Source organism: Tursiops truncatus, chromosome 17 (genome assembly GCF_011762595.2).
Source record: "Tursiops truncatus isolate mTurTru1 chromosome 17, mTurTru1.mat.Y, whole genome shotgun sequence".
NCBI classification, from domain to species: domain Eukaryota; kingdom Metazoa; phylum Chordata; class Mammalia; order Artiodactyla; family Delphinidae; genus Tursiops; species Tursiops truncatus.
In genome coordinates this window covers 32,975,437-32,995,765 of record NC_047050.1, presented here as the reverse complement: position 1 = coordinate 32,995,765, position 20,329 = coordinate 32,975,437, and the positions used below count along the sequence as shown (strand labels likewise).

At 41.4% G+C, this 20,329-nt stretch overlaps 1 long non-coding RNA gene across 10 annotated transcripts in view; it reads left to right on the top strand.

Moving 5' to 3' along the window:
• LOC117308723 (uncharacterized) overlaps positions 1-19,661 on the top strand; it is a 42,839-nt gene extending 23,178 nt beyond the window's left edge. For 5 of the 10 annotated variants that reach the window (XR_012327254.1, XR_012327255.1, XR_004522893.2 and 2 more), the window contains 3 exons: positions 3,940-4,227; positions 5,011-5,181; positions 5,471-19,661. This is a non-coding gene — a long non-coding RNA (uncharacterized lncRNA). The remainder of the gene's footprint in view (positions 1-3,939; positions 4,228-5,010; positions 5,182-5,470) is intronic. The other 5 variants (XR_012327256.1, XR_012327257.1, XR_012327259.1 and 2 more) reach the window with 4 other exon arrangements.
• Positions 19,662-20,329: the final 668 nt, after the last annotated feature.

The following is a 20,329-nucleotide window of genomic DNA, read 5'->3' as shown; positions in this document are numbered from 1 at the left end:
CCTTTCATACACACATCCAGGTACGTGGGGACTTTCTTCCCTTTTGGGAGGTCTGAGGTCTTCTGCCAGTGTTCAGTAGGTGTTATGTAGGAGTTGTTCCACGCGTAGATGTATCTCTGGGCGGCGGGCGCAGGTGCCCGTTTGCGGGCTGCTCTGGGCTCCCGGCTCCCGGCGGTGCGGAGCAGCGAAGGAACCAGGAGGGCTGGGAATGTGGCGGCCGCGCAAGAACGGCCCATGGCCCTCACTTACCGCTCCAGTGCAGCCGTGACACGGGCCCATGCCCAGCACCCTCGGGTTCCGCCACAGCCGCTGGACACGCCGCCGACCCGCACGGCTAAGCAGAGCTGGGCTCAGGCGGCAGCCCTCCCGCTCCAACTAACTCCCCAGAAGTATTGCTTGGTGTGCATTTCCAGGCTCTGCCTTCTTTCTCATCTCTTGGTGGCAGGTTGAGGAAAAGGAGAAAAGGTTAAACTTTTGAATAAACCGGCAGAATAAGCTTATAACATCCCCTCACTATCTCTGCATAGGTTGTAGTCTCTGCAGCACTACATAAGCTTTGCCCAAAGTAATGAACAGTTGAAAGTCAAATGTAATACTTCACCAAACAACTTAAAAATGCTTGCGCACTGGAAAGGATTAAGTTGCAGAGAACACAAATGGACCCAGAGCAACTTTTGCCAAAAGAGAATATTGTGCTAAATGTACAGCCATAGCTCTTTTCCATATGAAGAAACAGTCAGAAGGATAAAAGAACTTGGGCAAAATCACACAAGTAAGTAGGACAGAATCTGGTCTGTGTGTCGGAAGGGTTGTATTCTTTAACCAGCAGGCTAGCTTTTCTCAAATCTGATTCATGCATAGAATAACTAAACACCTCTGTTTGCCTTGAATATTCCCTGTTTATACGTAGGGCTGCTGCAGTTTCTCATATTGCCCACTTTGACTCCCAAAAGCAACTGAGAATACACAATAATTTGGTCATTCCATCCATGGACCACTGTGGTGGGACTGCCCAGGAAGCTTATTAAAAGTGCAGCTTCCTGAGCCCTACTCCACATCTAGATAAGTTTTCTTAGGGTTGGCTCAAGAATCCAGGTACAAGTCTTTTTAAGTGCTTTTGTGGAACCCCCCAGGTGAGTCTCTCGCTCTCGTAGTTAATAAACCATTTATTCTGCCTCCCCCAGATGCCCAGCCACGTCCTATTAAGGTAGAAGTTCCCCCACCACATCAGAGGGATGCTCCCAGCCAAGTAATCTCTGGAGCCTTGGAGAATCTGAATGGTCTCATGCTGGCCCATCTGCCATGACAAAGCTCCTCCAGAGCATTCCCCTTCTCATTTTACATTCTACCACTCCCAAAGGCAGTCTGCTCCAATGGGGCCTGACTTCGTGTGTCCTAACGTGCACCCGCTGATTCAAGCAGTTTAGGAATAGAAGGTGCTGTGGTTTTCAACCAGGGTGGCCCAACCTCTAAAATGGTAGTCGAAGCAGTCTCTACCTCCTGGGCACATCGCCTCTGCAACAGCCCCAGTAAACGAATGTCCCATCTATGCTTTTTCAAAGTCGGCAACAAGGAGTCCCCTCCTAAAGAAGGTTGTCTCTCATTGCCACACTATCAAAGGCTGCCCCAACTGTTCCTTACTGTGGGCCTGATCAGGCTGACGACAGAGTTGTCTCTTTCCTTCTCTGAGCTGGCCCAAATCGTCTTAGAAACACCTCTTCACACTGTTGACCATGTTTTTCAATGGGAGCTGCTGCTGAGTCTTTATCTCATCCTTTCATGGTGGAGAGAGAGGATTCTAATGATTTTTACTTCTAGGGGAGAGGGGAGTGTAATGATTATGTTGTCATTTTCTATTATGTCCTTTTGTCATGAATTTGTTTTCAATTTCATGTTAAAATGGGCCCACCATTTCCACTTTGTGAGGTCATTCAGCACCCTCATTTTGCACCTTTAACATCACTCTCAGTATCACTTGGAAATATTTGAAATGGCATGAGCTTGTCCTCACATTCCTATTAGCTGTAAATCTGGAGCCCCGACATGAACCTAACCATTGAGCAGAACACCTCTCCACTACCTGTGTAACACTGGGTAGGCCCCTTAACCTCTTGGTTTTTTTAAGTCCTCAGTTGTAAAAATGTGAGGGTGCTATGAATTTATATTTGGGGCACGACAAGGTCGAGAAGAGTGTGTCTTTTCCTTTATTCTTCCAAACTGTAATGTCTTCCCTCTCTTCCGCATGGGTCCAAATCTCACTTGTCCTTCAGGCCGACTGCCAAGGAGCCTTCCCTGATTCCCCAGGCCACACAAATCTCTGCCTCTTAGGGTCAGTGCCATACAACCTAGCTGTCTCTTACGTTAATCTTGTCTCTCAAGCCAAACTCAGAATATGGGTCTCTCTTGCCCTCCTGTGGCCCCTTGTGGCTGTGCCAGCCCACCAGCACGCCCCACGTGGGGTGTCTACTACACTAGGGCATGGGTGGGGAGGCCCAGGGTGAGGGGCGAGGCAGAGTACCTTTGCCTCTACCCTGTTCTCCTCCACAAAACTGTCCCTCCTCCTCAAGCCTGCCCCTCAAGTCAAAGGTTCCATATATGACCTCACTGGGTAGTGATGCCGTCACAGGCGTTCTCAGAGTTTCCATGGCAGCATAACTGTGCAAACGGGCTGCACTCAGAGAAACTTCTCTACCAGTTCTCCACCAGATACCAATCTTTTTGGCTGTCTGTGTGAGAATGTGTGACCGGATAGTGTATGTGTACTCTAACCTGTGCTCTGTTCCCTGGGTGGGCAGTGCAGCAGGTACACCCAGACAGGGCAACTCTACATGAGATATGATACACACACAACCTCACCTGGCTGGCACATGTTCCTGTGGGGGTTGCCAACTATGTACAGCTGAGCACTTTCCCAGATGTAAGTAATACCGGTGACCTGGGACGCCTTCAGGGACGCACAGTTCTCACTGCTGAGGACAAGTGAAAGGTCATCCCTGGACAAGTGTGCAGGACGGTTCTGAGCTTTATAAATGTAGCCTTACCCTTTGGGCTACAGGATGCTTCCATTCAGACCCTTTCCTGATTGGCCTCTTAACAAAAGACAAGTGCATTTTTGTTGGCAAATTGTAAATGGAGTGGTTTGAGGAACAGGGCCACTCTTGAACCGCACCTTCAAACCCAGGCACCACTGTGCTATCATGGAGACATCTATATCGGTCCCCTCAGACACATCCTTTACTGAGTTGCTGAGTACTAGGGGAGAGGGTGTTGCCATATTGATGGGAAGACCATAAGAACGAAGCGGGGGGGGGGGTGTGATAAAGTGCTAATGAGACTGGAGGGCTGAGGAGATGGTGTCCCAGGAGGCTGGGTTGATGTGAGCCTAGACTTGTACCCAGAACCCGGTTCTGAGTCTCCTGATCACTCTGCCTCAGTATTTGTCCTTGTTCTAATCGACATAAAAGTATTAGACAGCTAGAGTTCAGTGTGGTTGAAATAGGCAGTATAAATGGGGCCCAAGAGGGGTTGCCAAGGTGGGCAGGGTTCTTAACAAATTTATATTAGATTATTTTTTTCCAAAACTTGAAAGACATTTCCATGAAAGCCTCAGAAGTGACAGACTGCAAGAAATGTTTTCTCTGTTGTGGAAGGGAGAGATGGAGAGGATCATGATTGCAATTGCTTTCGGGTTCTACTGTTTTCCCTGGGAACGGTGAAGAGACGTCCTCATCTGCTGCAGCCCTAGGCTCTAGGGATTGCTTTTGCAGCCAGTGTCCCTTCTCTAGGGACTCATAGAGATGATGGGCCAAGGCTGTGTTTTGGACGTCAAGTAGATTAAAAGGTCTTCAGCCAGAAACTGGGAGAGACATGAGAGAGGGAAATTCTGGCAGGAGACTGTGCACAGCAGAAGTGACTGATCAGTTCTGATTTTCTTTGCAGCAGTAGTGCCTCCCGTTTCTCGTCCTACACCTGGTCACTACCATGTCCTGTACCGCGAGTATGGAGAAACGCAGTTGGGCTGGCACGGGGAGACATACTGCCTGGTTGGTGGCTACCGGCTCTACGGGGATGTTCCTTTGGCCACGCCAGCTAAGGTAGAAGCAGAGAAGCCAGTCCCCAGACGTGCTCCGAAGAGAAAGCACTCTCTGGAATGGTCGGACGAAGACCTGGGTTGCCCCAGACCCAAAATCCGGCGATTGGAGCTTTCAAGCAGCACAGGAATACAAGGTGCTTTGATTGTCAAGCAGGGTGGCCCAACCTCTGGGCACATCGCCTCTGCAAGAGCCACAGTAAACGAATGTCCCATATTTGCTCTTTCAAGGTCGGCAGCAGGGAGTGTCCTCCTAAAGAAGGTTCTCTCTCATTGCCACACTATCCAAGGTTGCCACAAATGTTCCTTCCTGTGGGCCTCATCAGGCTAAGGGCAGAGTTGTCTCTTTGCTTCTCTGAGTCGCACCATATGGTCTTAGTAACACCTCTTCACCCTGTTGACCATGTTTTTCACGGGGGCTGCTGCTGAGACTTTATCTCATCCTTTCATGGTAGAGAGAGAGAGGATTCTAATGAATTTTACTTCCATGGGAGAGGGGAGTGTTATGATTATGTTGTCATTTTCTATTATGTCCTTTTGTCATGAATTTCTTTTCAATTTCATGTTAAAATGAGCCCACCATTCCCACTTTGTGAGGTCATTCAGCACCCTCGTTTTGCACCTTTAACATCTCTCTCAGTATCACTTGGAAATGTTTGAAATGGCATGAGCTTGTCCTCACATTCCTATCAGCTGTAAATCCAGAGCCCCAACATGAACCTAACCATTGAACAGAACACCTCTCCACTACCTGTGTAACACTGGGTAGGCCCCTTAAGCTCCTGGTCTTTTTAAGCCCATAGTTGTAAAAATGTGAGGGTGCTATGAATTTATATTTGGGGCAGGACAAGGTAGAGAAGAGTGTGTCTTTGCTTTTATTCTTCCAAACTGGAATGTCTTCCCTCTCTTCCCCATGGAAGATGGTCCTTTGGCCACGCCAGCCAAGGTGGAAGCAGAGAAGCCAGTCCCCAGACGTGCTCCGAAGAGAAAGCACTCTCCGGAAATGCCGGACGAAGACCTGGGTTGCTCCAGACCCAAAATCCGGCAATTGTAGCATGGTGCCAGGAGGCGGACCCCACAGAATCTTGCAGGTGAGCCATCCTGAAGAGAAGGCAATGGTTTAAATGCCTAAGGCAGGGAATGCCTCTTCCTGCACTGACACCACCACCCCCCCCCCCCCCCCGCCCACTGCCCACTGCCACAGATTAGAACCTGCATCTTTTTGTCTGAGCCTTCCCCAGCCAGGAGCCTCCTTCTATACTAAATGGCCATAAGCCAGGAGCCTCAGAAACTGAGGTTTGTAATGAGAGTCTGCCCTGAACATCCCAGGGCTGAAGCTGGCCTGGAAGAAACCCTGACGTTCCTCTGCTTAATCCTCAGGGGCCCCTTTGTGAGCTGAAGAAAGAAAAGTCTAGAAAAAACGGATACCTGGGAGGGGAAGATGGCGGAAGAGTAAGACGCGGAGATCACCTTCCTCCCCACAGATACACCAGAAATACATCTACACGTGGAACAACTCCTACAGAACACCTACTGAACGCTGGAAGAAGACCTCAGACCTCCCAAAAGGCAAGAAACTCCCCACATACCTGGGTAGGGCAAAAGAAAAAAAGAGAAAACAGAGACAAAAGAATAGGGACGGGACCTGCACCAGTGGGAGGGAGCTGTGAAGGAGGAAATGTTTCCACACACTAGGAATACCATTCCCTGGCGGGGACTGCGGGGTAGCTCTGGAACCTCAGAGGAGAGAGCAGCAACAGAGGTGCAGAGGCAGAGCGGAGAGATTCCCACACAGAGGATCGGTGCAGACCAGCACTCACCAGCCTGAGATGCTTGTCTGCTCACTCGCCGGGGCGGGTGGGGGCTGAGTGCTGAGGCTTGGTCTTCAGAGGTCAGAACCCAGGGAAAGGACTGGGGTTGACTGCATGAGGACAGCCGGGGGGCGGCTAGTGCGCCAGAGCTAGTTGGCAGAGAGTCTGGGAAAAAGCTGGGCCTGCCAGAGAGGCAAGAGACCTTTGTTGTGGGGTGCTTGAGGAGCGGCCCGCCATAGGAGCTTCCTGCTTCACACACTCACAGACAGCAGGGCAACACCTACGTGAGCACAAGCACAAGCTGTGGCTGTTATATCTGACCCCAGAGGCTGCCGTCCACCGCTGCTACCAAGAGTCCTGTGTGCAAGGCAGGTCACTGCCCACACCTTCCCAGCAGCCTGTGGAGCCCACCACTGCCGAGGGTGCTGCGATTGGGGCCAACTTCCCCAGGAGAACGCACAGCACGGCTCAGGCTCTTGCAGCTTCATGCTGGCCTCTGCCACAGCAGGCACTCCCTGCACATCCTGATTGTGATTGCCATATCCCTCCCTCTCCCCAGCCTGAGTGAGCAAGTGAGCCCTAATCAGCTGCTGCTTTCGCACCCTTTTTCCTGTGCAGCGAACAGATGTCTGAGGGCGGCCCACTCCCAGAGGTGGGGCCAAAACCAAAGCTAAACCCCAGGGGCTGTGCAACCAAAGAAGAGAAAGGGAAATCTCCCCGTGCAGCTGCAGAAGCAGTGGATTAAATCCCTGCAATCGGCTTGGCAAACCCTGCGTCTGTAGAATACCTGAATAGACAACAAGTTTTCCCACAATTGAGGCTGTGGGCTTTGGGGACAAGTACATGTGGGAATAAGGTCAGATCAGTCTGAGCTTGCCCCACAGTGCCCACAGTAGGTCCAGAGACCTACCTAGAAGTACTGGAGGACTTCCTGTGGAGGCAGGGATTGGCTGTGGCTCACTATGTGGGCAAGGACACTGACAGCTAAGGCCACAGGAAAATATCACTACTTTTTTTGTTGTTCAGTTGTTCTTTTTTTATTATTCTTTTAATTTTTTACTTTTTTATGCTTTTATTTTTAATATATTTCTATTCTATTTTTTTCCTATTTCTATGGTAATTTTTCATTACACTGTTTTTTCCTTGTTTGTTTTTTCCTTTCTTTTGCTTTGTTTTCATTTTATTTTTAACTACATTTTTCTATTTTTACTTTACTACTTTGTTGTTTTATATGTTTTCCTTTTGTTTTCATCTTTCATCTTTGCATTTTTTTGATTTTTGTGGGTTAGTTTTATGCTTTCATCGCCTCTTTTTAGTTTGCTTTCTGCATTTGATGTGTTTCTGGTTTTATGTGTTTTGTAGTTTTTAGTGTTTGCTTTCATTTTTGGGTTTGTTTATTGATTTGGTTGCTCTCTTGTTTTTGCTTTTTTTTCTTTTCTTTTTGTGAGTACGTGTGTGTATGTTTCTTTATGTAATTTGTCTGTTTAGTTTTGCTTTTACCACTTGTCTTGGGGTTTTGTGTGTTCGTTTGTTTGGGTTTTTTGTTTGTTTGTTTTCTTCTTCCTTTTCTTCCACACCGTGTGACTTGTAGGGTCTTGGTGCTCCAGCCGGGGGTCGGGCCTGAGCCTCCAAGGAGGGAGAGCTGAGTTCAGGATTTTGGACCACCAGAGAACTCCCAGCCCCATGGAATATTAATCGGTGAGAGCTCGCCCAGCAGTCTCCATCTTAACACAAAGACCTGGCTCCACCCAATGGCCAGCAAGCTCCAGTGCTGGATGCCTCATGACAAACAACTAGCAAGACAGGAACACAACCCCACCCATTACCAGACAGCCTGCCTAAAGTAATACTAAGCTCACAGACACCATAAAGCACACCACCAGAAGTGGCCCTGCCCATCAGAAGAACAAGATCTACCTCCACTCACAGAACGCAGGCACCAGTGCCCCCAACCAGGAAGCCTACACAAGCCAGTGGGGACAGACAACAGAAGTAAAAGGCACTATGACCCTGCAGCCTGCAGAAAGGAGACCCCAAACACAGTAAATTAAACAAAATGAGAAGACAGAGAAATATGCAGCAGATGAAAGAGCAAGGTAAAAACCCACCAGACCAAACAAATGAAGAGGAGATAGGCAGTCTACCTGAAAAAGAATCCAGAGTAATGCTAATAAAGATGATCCAAAATCTCGGAAAGAGAATGGAGAAAATACAAAAGACATTTAACAAGGACCTAGAAAATCTAAAGAACAAACAAACACTGTTGAACAACACAATAAATGAAATTAAAAATTCTCTAGAAGGAATCAATGGGAGACTAACTGAGGCAGAAGAACGGATAAGTGAGCTGAAAGATAGAATGGTGGAAATAACTGCTGTGAAGCTGAATAAAGAAAAAAGAATGAAAAGAATTGAGGATGTCTATCATTGGACATTTAGGTTGTTTCCATGTCCTGGCGATTGTAAATAGTGCTGCAATGAACACTGGGGTACGTGTGTCCTTTTGAATTATGGTTTTCTCAGGGTATATGCCCAGTAATGGGATTTCTGGGTACAGATGAACCTATTTGAAGGGCAGGAATAGAGATGTAGAGGAAGAGAACTGACATGTAGACACAGTAGGGGAAGGAGAGGATGGGACGAACTGGGAGATTAGGTTTGACATAAATACACGACCATGTGTAAAATAGATAGCTAGTGGAAACCTGCTGTAGAGCACACGGAGCTCAGATCAGTGCTCTGTGATGACCTAGATGGGTGCGGGGAGGGGAGAAGGGTGGTCCAAGAGGGAGTGGATATAGATATACGTATAGCGGATTCACTTCATTGTACAGCAGAAACTACACAAAATTGTAAAGCAATTTTACTCCAATTAAAAAAAAGAATTGAGGACAGTCTCAGAGACCTCTGAGATAACATTAAATGCACCCACATTCGAATTACAGGGGTCCCAGAAGAAGAGAAAAAGCAAGGGTCTGAGAAAATATTTGAAGAGCTTATAGTCGAAAACTTCCCTAACATGAAAAGGAAATAGCCACCCAAGTCCAGGAAGCACACATTCCCGTACACGGTAAACAAGGAGAAGCACACCAAGACACATATTCAGCAAACTATCAAAAATTAAATGCAAAGAAAAAACATTAGCACATATTCCCATACACGGTAAACACAAGGAGAAGCACACCAAGACACATACTAATCAAACTGTCCAAAATTAAATGCAAAGAGAAAACATTAAAAGCAGCAAGGGAAAAGCAATTAATAACATACAAAGGGAATCCCCATAAGGTTATCAGCTGATTTTGCAGCAGAAACTCTGCAGGCCAGATGGGAGTGACAGGATATATTTTAAATGACAAAAGAGAAAAACCTACAACCAAGATTACTCTAACCAGCAAGGATCTCATTCAGATTCAATGGAGAAATTAAAACCTTTACAGAGAAACAGAAGCTAAGAGAATTCAGCCCCATCGAACCAGTTCTACAACAAACGCTAAAGGAACTTCTCTAAGCGGGAAACATGAGAGAAGAAAAGGACCTACAAAAACAAACCCAAAACAATTAAGAAAATGGTAATAGGAACATACATATAGATAATTGCCTTAAATGTGAATGGATTAAATGCGCCAACCAAAAGACACAGACTAGCTGAATGGATATAAAAACAAGACCTGTATATATTCTGTCTGCAAGAGACCCACTTCCGACCTAGGGACACATACAGACTGAAAATGAGGGGATGGAAAAAGATATTCCACGCAAATGGACCTCAAAAGAAAGCTGGAGTAGCAATACACAAATCAGACAAAATAGACTTTAAAATAAAGACTATTACAAGAGATAATGAAGGATACTACATATTGATCAAGTGATCAATCCAAGAAGAAGAAATAACAATTGTAAATATTTATGCACCGAATATAGAAGCACCTGAATACATAAGGCAAATGCTAACAGCCATAAAAGGGGAAGTCGACAGTAACATGATAATAGTATGGAAACTTAACACCCCACTCACACCAATGGACATATCATCCAAACAGAAAATAAATAAGGAAACGCAAGCTTTAAGTGACACATTAGACCAGACGGACTTAACTGATACTTATAGGACACTTCATCCAAAAACAACAGAATACACTTTCTTCTCAAGTGCACATGGAACATTCACCAGGATAGTTCACATCTTGGGTCACAAGTTAAGCCTAGGTAAATTTTAAAAAATTGAAATCATATCAAGCATCTTTTCTGACCACAACGCTATGAGACTAGATATAAATTACAGGAAAAAATCTGTAAAAAACACAAACACATGGAGGCTAAACAACACACTACTCAATAACCAAGAGATCACTTAAGGAATCAAAGATGAAATCAAAAAATACCTAGAAAAAAATGACAATGGAAACAGGATGACCCAAAATCTGTGGGATGCAGCAAAAGCAGTTCTAAGAGGGAAGTTTACAGCAATACAATCCTACCTCAAGAAGCAAGAAAAATCTCAAATAAACAACCTAACCTTACACCTAAAGCAATCAGAGAAAGAAGGAAAAAAAATACCCCAAAGTTAGCAGAAGGAAAGAAATCATAAAGATCAGATCAGAAATAAATGTAAAAGAAATGAAGGAAACAATGGCAATGATCAATAAAACTATAGACTAATTTGAAAAGATAAACAAAATTGATAAACTATTAGCCAGACTCATCAGGAAAAAAAAGGGAAAGACACAAATCAACAGAACTAGAAACAAAAAAGGAGAAGTAACAACTAACACGGAAGAAGTACAAAGGATCATGAGAGACTACTACAAGCAACTATATGCTAATAAAATGGACAACTGGAAGAAATGGACAAATTCTAAGAAAAGTACAACCTTCCAAGACTGAGCCAGGAAGAAATAGAAAATAGGAACAGACCAGTCACAAGCAGTGAAATTGAAACTGTGATTAAAAATCTTCCAACAAACGAAAGCCCAGGGCCAGAAGCCTTCACAGGCTAATTCTATCAAACATTTAGAGAAGAGCTAACACCTATCCTTCTCAAACTCTTCCAAAATATAACAGAAGGAGGAACACTCCCAGACTCATTCTGGAGGCCACCATCACCCTGACACCAAAACCAGACAAAGATGTCAAAAAAAAGAAAATGACAGGCCAGTATAACTGATGAACATAGATGAAAAAGTCCTCAACAAAATACTAGCAAACAGAATCTGACAACACATTAAAATGATCATTCACCATGATCAAGTGGGGTGTATCCCAGGAAGACAAGTATTCTTCAATACAGGCAAATCAATCAATGTGATACACGAAGTTAACAAACTGAAGGATAAAAACCATATGATCACCTCAATGGATGCAGAAAAAGCTTTCGATAAAATTCAACACCCATTTATGATAAAAAATCTCCAGAAAGTGGGCACAGAGGGAACCTACCTCAACATAATAAAGGCCTGTATGACAAACACACATCCAACATCACTTTCAGTGGTGAAAAACTAAAAGCATTTCCTGTAAGATCAGGAACAAGAAAAGGTTGCCCACTCTCACCACTATTATTCAACGTAGTTTTGGAAATTTTAGCCACGGCAATCAGAAAAGAAAAAGAAATAAAAGGAATCCAAACTGGAAAAGAAGAAGTAAAAGTGTCACTCTTTGCAGATGACATGATACTATACATAGAGAATCCTAAAGATGCCACCAGAAAACTACTAGAGCTCATCAATGAATTTGGTAAAGTAGCAGGATACAAAATTAATGCACAGAAATCTCTGGCATTCCTATGTACTAACAATGAAAAATCAGGAAGAGAAATTAAGGAAACACTTCCATTTACCACTGCAACAAAAAGAATAAAATACCTAGGAATGAACCTACCTAAGGAGCAGAAGACTGTATGCAGAACACTATAAGACATTAATGACAGAAATCAAAGATGATACAAACAGATGGAGAGATATACCATGTTCTTGGATTGGAAGAATCAACACTGTGAAAATGACTATACTACCCAAAGCAATCGACAGATTCAATGCAATCCCAATCAAATTACCACTGGCATTTTTCACAGAACTAGAGCAAAATATTTTACAATTTGTATGGAAACACAAAAGACCCCGAATAGCCAAAGCAATCTTGAGAAAGAAAAATGGAGCTGGAGGAATCAGGCTCCTTGACTTCAGACTATACTACAAAGCTACAGTAATCAAGACAGTATGGTGCTGGCACAAAAACAGAAATATAGATCAATGGAACAGGATAGAAAACCCAGAGATAAACCCATGCACTCATGGTCACCTTATCTTTGACAAAGGAGGCAAGAATATACAATGGAGAAAAGACAGCCTCTTCAATAATTGATGCTGGGAAAACCAGACAGCCCCATGTTAAAGAATGAAATTAGAATACTCCCTAACACCATACACAAAAGTAAACTCAAAATGGATTAAAGATCTAAATGTAAGGCCAGACACTATAAAACTTAGAGGAAAACATAGGCAGAACACTCTATGACATGAATCACAACAAGATCCTTTTGACCCACCTCCTAGAAAAATGGAAATAAAAACAAAAATAAACAAATCAGACCTAGTGAAACTTAAAAGCTTTTGCACAGCAAAGGAAAACATAAACAAGACAAAAAGGCAACCCTAGAATGGGAAAAAATATTTGCAAATGAAGCAACTGACAAAGGATTAATCTCCAAAATACACAAGCAGCTCATGCAGCTCAATATCAGAAAGACAAACAACCCAATCCAAAAATGGGCAGAAGACCTATATAGACATTTCTCCAAAGACGACATACAGATGGCCAATAAACACATGAAAAGATGATCAACATCACTAACCATTAGAGAAATGCAAATCAAAACTATAATGAGGGATCATCTCACACTGGTCAGAATAGCCATCATCAGAAAATCTACAAACAACCTACAAACAATGCTGGAGAGGGTGTGGAGAAATGGGAACCCTCCTGCACTGTTGGTGGGAATATAAATTGATATAGCCACTATGGAGAACAGTATGGAGGTTCCTTAAAAAAACTATAAATAGAACTCCCATATGACCCAGCAATCCCACTACTGGGAATATATCCTGAGAAAACCGTAATTCAAAAAGATACATGTAGCACAGTGTTCATCGCAGCACTATTTACAATAGCCAGGACATAGAAACAACCTAAATGTCCATCGACAGATGAATGGATAAAGAAAATGTGGCACATATATACAATGAAATATTACTCAGCCATAAAAAAAGCAAAATTGAGTTATTTGTAGTGAGGTGGATAGACGTAGCGTCTGACATACTGAGTGAAGTAAGTCAGAAAGAGGAAAACAAATACTGTATGCTAACACATATACATGGAATCTAGAAAAATGGTACTGATGAACCTAGTGGTAGGGCAGGAATAAAGATGCAGACGTTGAGAATGGACTTGAGGACGCAGTGGGGGAAAAGGAGGCTGGGACATAGTGAGAAAGTAACATTGACATATATACACTACCAAATGTAAAATAGCTAGCTAGTGGAAAGCTGCTGCATAGCACAGGGAGATCAGCTCAGTGCCTTGTGAAAACCTAGAGGGGTGAGATAGGGAGGGTAGAGGGAAGGCTCAAGATGGAGGGGATATGTGAATATATGTATGCATATAGCTTATTCACTTTGTTGTACAGCAGAAACTAACACAACATTGTAAAGCATTTATATTTCAATAAAAATGTATAAAAAATATTCTCTTGCTAACCAACCTTCATGTCACTCTCATTCATCATAACAACCTCAATCCAGTTACTCCTTTTCCTCCTTCCATGGACAAAACCTCCCATATCTATTTGAGTTTGATGAATCACCTATCAACCCTTTGTAATGAGTTATAAGAAACCCACTTGACAAATGTCGATTGTTCATGGTTTACTGATAGCTCTTACTTGAAAAATGAAAACAGCAAATATTGTGCTGAATATGCAATATCAACTCCTTTTGAGGTCCTTGTGGCTGCACCCCTACCTTTGTCCACTTCAGCCCAACAAGCTGAATGATACGCTTTTATTCAAGCATGTATTCTAGCAGAAGGTAAAATTGCAAACGTCTATACTGGTATTTGTCATGCCTTTGGAGTAGCCCATGATTTTGGAATGTTATAGAAACATGATTTCTTTACTTCCAGTGGAGACAAATTTTAAAATGGTCCTTATGTCCCAAAGTTGAGATGCCATACTCTGGCATGCAGCTTTGGCTATTATTAAAGTCCCGGGGCATTCTCTCTGGAATCCAAAGTAAAGCAGCTCACTGATATCTCTGCAAAAATGCTGCTCTTATAGGATCCACAGACCAAACCTCTCTCATGGTCCAGAAAACTACTTCCCCTAGTGACAACCTAAGAGAATTCACCAGGGAAATACAACTGGCCCCTGAAGAAGAAAAAGAAAATTGGAGATCTAAGGTCTGCTGGTATCATGAAGAAAAGAAACTCTGGTTCAGACCCAGTAACAAACTGGTCCTTCTAGAAAATTTAACATTTCTATTACTATCATACCTAAATTAAATCATTGGCCTACAGATAAAATGATAATGTTCATGAATCAATATTGGTGGGGAAACATTGATAAGGCTGCAGAAAGCGCTTATCTCGCTTGTTCCATGTGTTCTAAATTTAACCCAGGGAAACCTATCCAAACTATTCCTGGATATTTTCATTTACCCAATGAACCATCTAAGATTTGGGAAACGGATTTCATGCAATCACCCCCACTCATGAATGTGCTGCTAATGGTTTGTATATTTTCACATTGGACTGAAGTTTTTCATGAAGATATGTGACTGCTTCTTCTGTAGCTAAATCCCATTAGAAAAGGTTACTTCTAGCTGGGGAACCCTTCTTGAACTTCATAGTGATTGGAGAATGCACTTTACTTATCAAATATTTTGACAAGTCTGTATTGTCTGGCCAGTTCTGTAGCACCTTCATTGTGCTTATCATGCTTAGTCTTCAGGACTGGCCAAGTATACAGATCTAATTATTAAGATTCAGTTAGCTGAATTAGTTGAAATCCTCCAAATACCCTGGCCAAGAGTATTACTGTTGGTTCTTCTAAATCTTAGATTTACTTCCTTCAGGATGCAAAAACTTATGTCTTTTAAAATAATTACAAGACAGCTGATGCACTTAGCCTCCCACTTCTTTTGACCCACAGCTAATAAAGAAGGATATCTTTCAACTTTGTCAAGGCCTAATCAAGCCCATAGAAAATAACCATGCTCTGATAGAGCAGTCTTTCCACAGTGCACTTCCAGGAGACAAAGATGTCAAACATCACACCTTACAGCCCAGAGGTTTCATCTGTCAGAAAAGACATTTCCAAAAAGACTCTTCTTTAACCTTGCTGGAAGGGACCCTGCCTTAGGTGATATTAACTAATCCTGGTGCAGCCAAACTTCAAGGATTCATGTGTCACAACTAAAGAAGCCCCCAAATCTGAAGAGACATGTATACTAACTTGTGACCTAAAGATGAAAATTTCTAGGGACTGAAGTAGATGGCATGTGAAGTAGACAGCTTGCCTAAGATATATGGACCAGGCCTGCATAACTTATTTTTTTTCTTCTCACTCTATATCTGGTTAAATCATGTCATTCAGGCCTTCAATTGTTCTTTCCCTTGTTTTCCTACTGCCCTTTACTTTAGCTTTAGCACATCCTTGTATCCACACCTTACAAAAATTCTCTGATTCTACTAAACTTACTGATTGTTAGATTTGTGCCAGAGCAAACAATACTCATGATGAACATGGACTGGTGGCCTAGCTTCTGTCTTTAGAAGGACAGTAAAACATGTGGTAAAGATGTAGGATTTTCCTTTGGTAGCTTTGAAACCGCACATGTCCTACATTCCAGAAGATTGGCACCAGATATTACGGCTTTCCATTGGGTACCCCCAACTCATAAAGGAATGCCCCTCACTCAGGTCTGGACTCTTATCCTAAACTTTTCTTTATGTTTCAAAAACAATGATGAGCATGGCAAAACTCTAGGGTATCTCCCACTGAAAAATTGTAACTGTAATATTTTATATATCTTTGGGAACATGAATTCACTCCCCATTGGAACATACAAGCTTATATCATCTCCTCCCTTAATGTAACTCCATAATGGAAATGAAAACAATAATAATACTGGGAAAAGAGAAGCTGATGTTCTCCCACTCAATGGTATGTTACTGGGAATTGACCAAAAATCTGGTGAATGGTGGAAACTTAATTAAACTTGCTTCTCCCCTAAAGATCTTCCAGACCTCCACCAAAATCTTACTTATACTAGATCAGTTCACTTGTTACTTCAGATCTATAGAAATTTAAGGTGCTCAAATAAACATTCTCATGTGCTCTGTATAATAAGTATATTTATGATCATGAGATGCCTTCTTTCATTCCAGGAAAAGGAATCTAAGCAAAGGGACCCAATTATGCCTTAATCTTACAAGACATTGGGCATTTTTTTTTCATGTGGAAAAAAATGTATACTCTATCCTTCCTCTTAATTGGAAGGTACACTGTGTGATTGTTGCCCTCACCCATGATTCCAAAATTAGAAAAACTCTTCCTTCTACTTCTTATATACCTAATCTGGGATTTTTCTCTTATTAACTTAAAAAGATACATCAGAGCTGGGAAGGTTATAGTTTGGCTGAATGACTACAAATAACAATACAGTAAATAGAAAGGGCTTGGGCATGCATTCACCAAAAACTTTTTCCTTAGGTTGGAACAGCAGAATTTGAAAAACGAATTCACAATCCTTTTATAGTTATGTCTACCACTTTCAATGCTTCTGTCCAAGCTTTTAAATATCAACAAACCCAAATAAATAGCCTTTCAAAAGCAGTATTAAAAAACCGCAGAGACTGAATATCTCCTCATTTCTCAGCAAGGGGGAACTTGTGCCCTACTTCACCAGGACTGTTATTTGTCAATAGGTCAGGAAAATAACACAAGAACTAAAAATAACAAAGGACAATACCAAGCAGAAATTGGCCAAGCTCCTGAACCTTGGGACATTTTTGACCTATTAAGCATAAACAGTTAGGGAAACTGGTTGAGAAGCATATTTCAATCAATAGCTATCACTGGGCTTCTGGTCATCAGTTTATTTCCACTATTTTGTAATAGTAAACAAATACCTTCCTCACAAATGTATTTACAAATTTAAATTCTTTTCCTTTCAAGGCTTTTCCTGAAACTCGACTGACCATGGAAACTAAACCATCCACCACAGAAAGACATAACTGAGATTCTTCTTTTTTCAATCCTTTCAAATGAAGCCAAAGAAACTCCCCATCATTTTCCTCCTCTGTGGGACAAGACACCTCAGCATGATGCTCCTCAGCTTCATGAGAAAAATACCTGAGGACAGCTCTCCTCAGATCCATGGGACATATAATGCAATCCACCTATAAAAAACTACACCTTTGACAAAAATTAACAGCTGAATGATACTTGATCAGAGATGCTTTTCGCAAAAGCTCTTGAACAAAAGGGGAAAATGTGAAGGAATGGAACCAGAGAATATAAAATGGAAAGTCTCACACATGTACCCTCAGGCAAACAAACCTTAAGGACAGAGAGATTGACTTCCTGTAAATGCTTGATTTACAGAAAACTGATAATATTGGAACTTTCTTAAATGACAGGGAGTTGGTCAGGGATTACCTGATTACCTAACTTTGTTAAATGACAAGGACTTGGTCAGTTGGTCAGGGATTACCTCATATCAACCTTGAGAAACTTTGCTTATGCTTACCAGAGGCATGAGATGACCCAATCAGGTTGGTCTCAGAAAATAAGCTGAATTGAGCTTTGTTTGTGTGACTGGACTGGTTTTGTCTGCTCGGGGAATTTTCAAAGCAGTTCTCCATTTGTTTTTTTGTTTTTTTTTTTTAAACATCTTTATTGGGGTATAATTGCTTTACAATGGTGTGTTAGTTTCTGCTTTATAACAAAGTGAATCAGTTATACATATACATATGTTCCCATATCTCTTCCCTCTTGCATCTCCCTCCCTCCCACCCCTCCAGGCTGTCACAAAGCACCAAGCCAATATCCCTGTGCCATGCGGCTGCTTCCAACTAGCTATCTACCTTACTACGTTTGTTAGTGTGTATATGTCCATGACTCTCTCTCGCCCTGTCCCAGCTCACCCTTCCCCCTCCCCATAACCTCCATTTGTTTTTTATTTCAACCAACTCTCATTTAACTCACCCCTCTTTACGTTCTCTGCACATATTTACAGCCTACCCCAAACCCTCAGCTGACTCACCTGTATCTTGCTATTTGCATGTCCTGAATTACAATTCCTCCGCTATTCCCAAATAAACACATTTTTGTTTTGACAATTTTGAACTTGCCTCATTTTACCTTTTTGTTTAGGTCAACAGCCAGAACTGCTAGCAATCACATATTGGAATTAATACACTTTATCTTAATTAAAGCTCTTTCCTATTTTTAAAATTTACTTCAGCCAAAACTTCAGAATTAGAACTTCTAACAAATATTTTAGAAATGGAATGGAATATTTAAAATTTTAACTTTGGTCTTATTAGTTATTAGATTGATCATAGTGATTTCAATCTTAATGAAAAAACACTTTGCACCATTTAAATTCTGGGTCACTTCAGAATTTAACAGCATTATTATCTGTTTATTTGAAAAAACACAATTTGGGGGCATCACAATTTATTGTTTTCCATGTTCTCACTTATATATTGAATCCCAAACTTTATATTAAAATGTAATCTTTTCGATAAAGCAGGGAAATTAAAATGGCCAGATTTTAGATTAAAAATTATTCTTATTAAAACACATATATAAAGTATAACTGAAAATCCTGAAAACAATGAAATACTGAAAAAAATCATTGTGTCTAGAAGGACAATTAAAAAATAAAATTTAATTTTTTGTATGGAATGTTACACAGATGGCCTTTTTTTGTAGAAAGGGTTGGTTTTCATTAATATTATGAGTTTTACATAGCGTCATATTTTTATTAATTTTTTACCTCATATTTCAGATCAGCCAAATTTTCTACTAGGGAAATATTCATCCTGTAGAGAATAAATTTAATCTTACCTTAAATGTTGAAAATTCAGAAAATAAAAATTATGTAAAACTCTTCAAATATATTGAATGTAAACTCAAAAAAATATTAACAATTATATCTTTTATTGTAAATTATGGTTTTGTGGAATTGAATGTTACATTGCTTCAGCCACTTCAGAAATTAGTTTTATTATACAGTATATTTAAAATAACAAATGACTTTCTGTATATAAAAGCACATGTTTTTGACACTAACAGTGAAAAGTGGCATCTGTTTTTTTTTTTTTTTTTTTGCGGTACACGGGCCTCTCACTGTTGTGGCCTCTCCCGTTGCGGAGCACAGGCTCCTCGGCCATGGCTCACGCGCCTAGCCGCTCCGCGGCATGTGAGATCTTCCTGGACCGGGGCACGAACCCGTGTCGCCTGCATCGGCAGGCAGACTCTCAACCACTGCGCCACCAGGGAAGCCCGTGGCATCTGTTTTTATTTGCTTTTTCTTAAGAGTAATGATGTTATAATCTTTCATGTGTTTTCATTATTAAAGCTTATGTTATGATAATAGACTTGTAAAACTTATATGTAATGGATTTATTTTAAAATTATTTATTTTGGGGTAGAAAATATGTAATTGTTAAAAATAAATTTCAACAAAGTATAATTTATGTTCAGTAATTCTTTTAGTTTTACAAATGTCCACTGAAATCTCTGACACAATCACATATAGAATGTTACATTTTGTAGACCATCCCTACCACCCTCCATGCCTGGAACAACAACTGCTCTGCTTTTGACTAGAGGTTAATTTGTACTTACTAGAATTTTACATAAATGGAAGTATACAATATGTATTTATTTATGTCTTTCACTAATATAACTTATCGGTGTCTTCAAGTATATAAGTAATTCATTTCTTTTTATTGGTCAGTATTATCCCATTGTCAGATATACATTTTGTTCATCCATTCATCTTTTGATAGGTATTTCAGTGGTTTCAAATTTTGGTTGTTGCAGCCAAAGCTGCTATAGAAATGCGTGTACAAGTCTTTGTTAAATCATACCTTGTCAGTTCATTTGTTTATATACTTAAGAGTGGAATGATTGTGTCACAAGATAACTGTGTTTTACTCTTTTCAAAAATTGCCAAACAATTCTTCAAAGTGGTTTTACCCTTTTACATCCCTGGCAAGACTGTATGAGAGTTCTAGTTGCTCTAAATCCTTGTAAATTTGGGGCATTGTTTGTTTTGTTGTTATAAAAGATACGTATTAATACCTTAGTGTGGACTTAAATTGTGTTATTGAAGAATAATGTTGAGAATCCAATTAT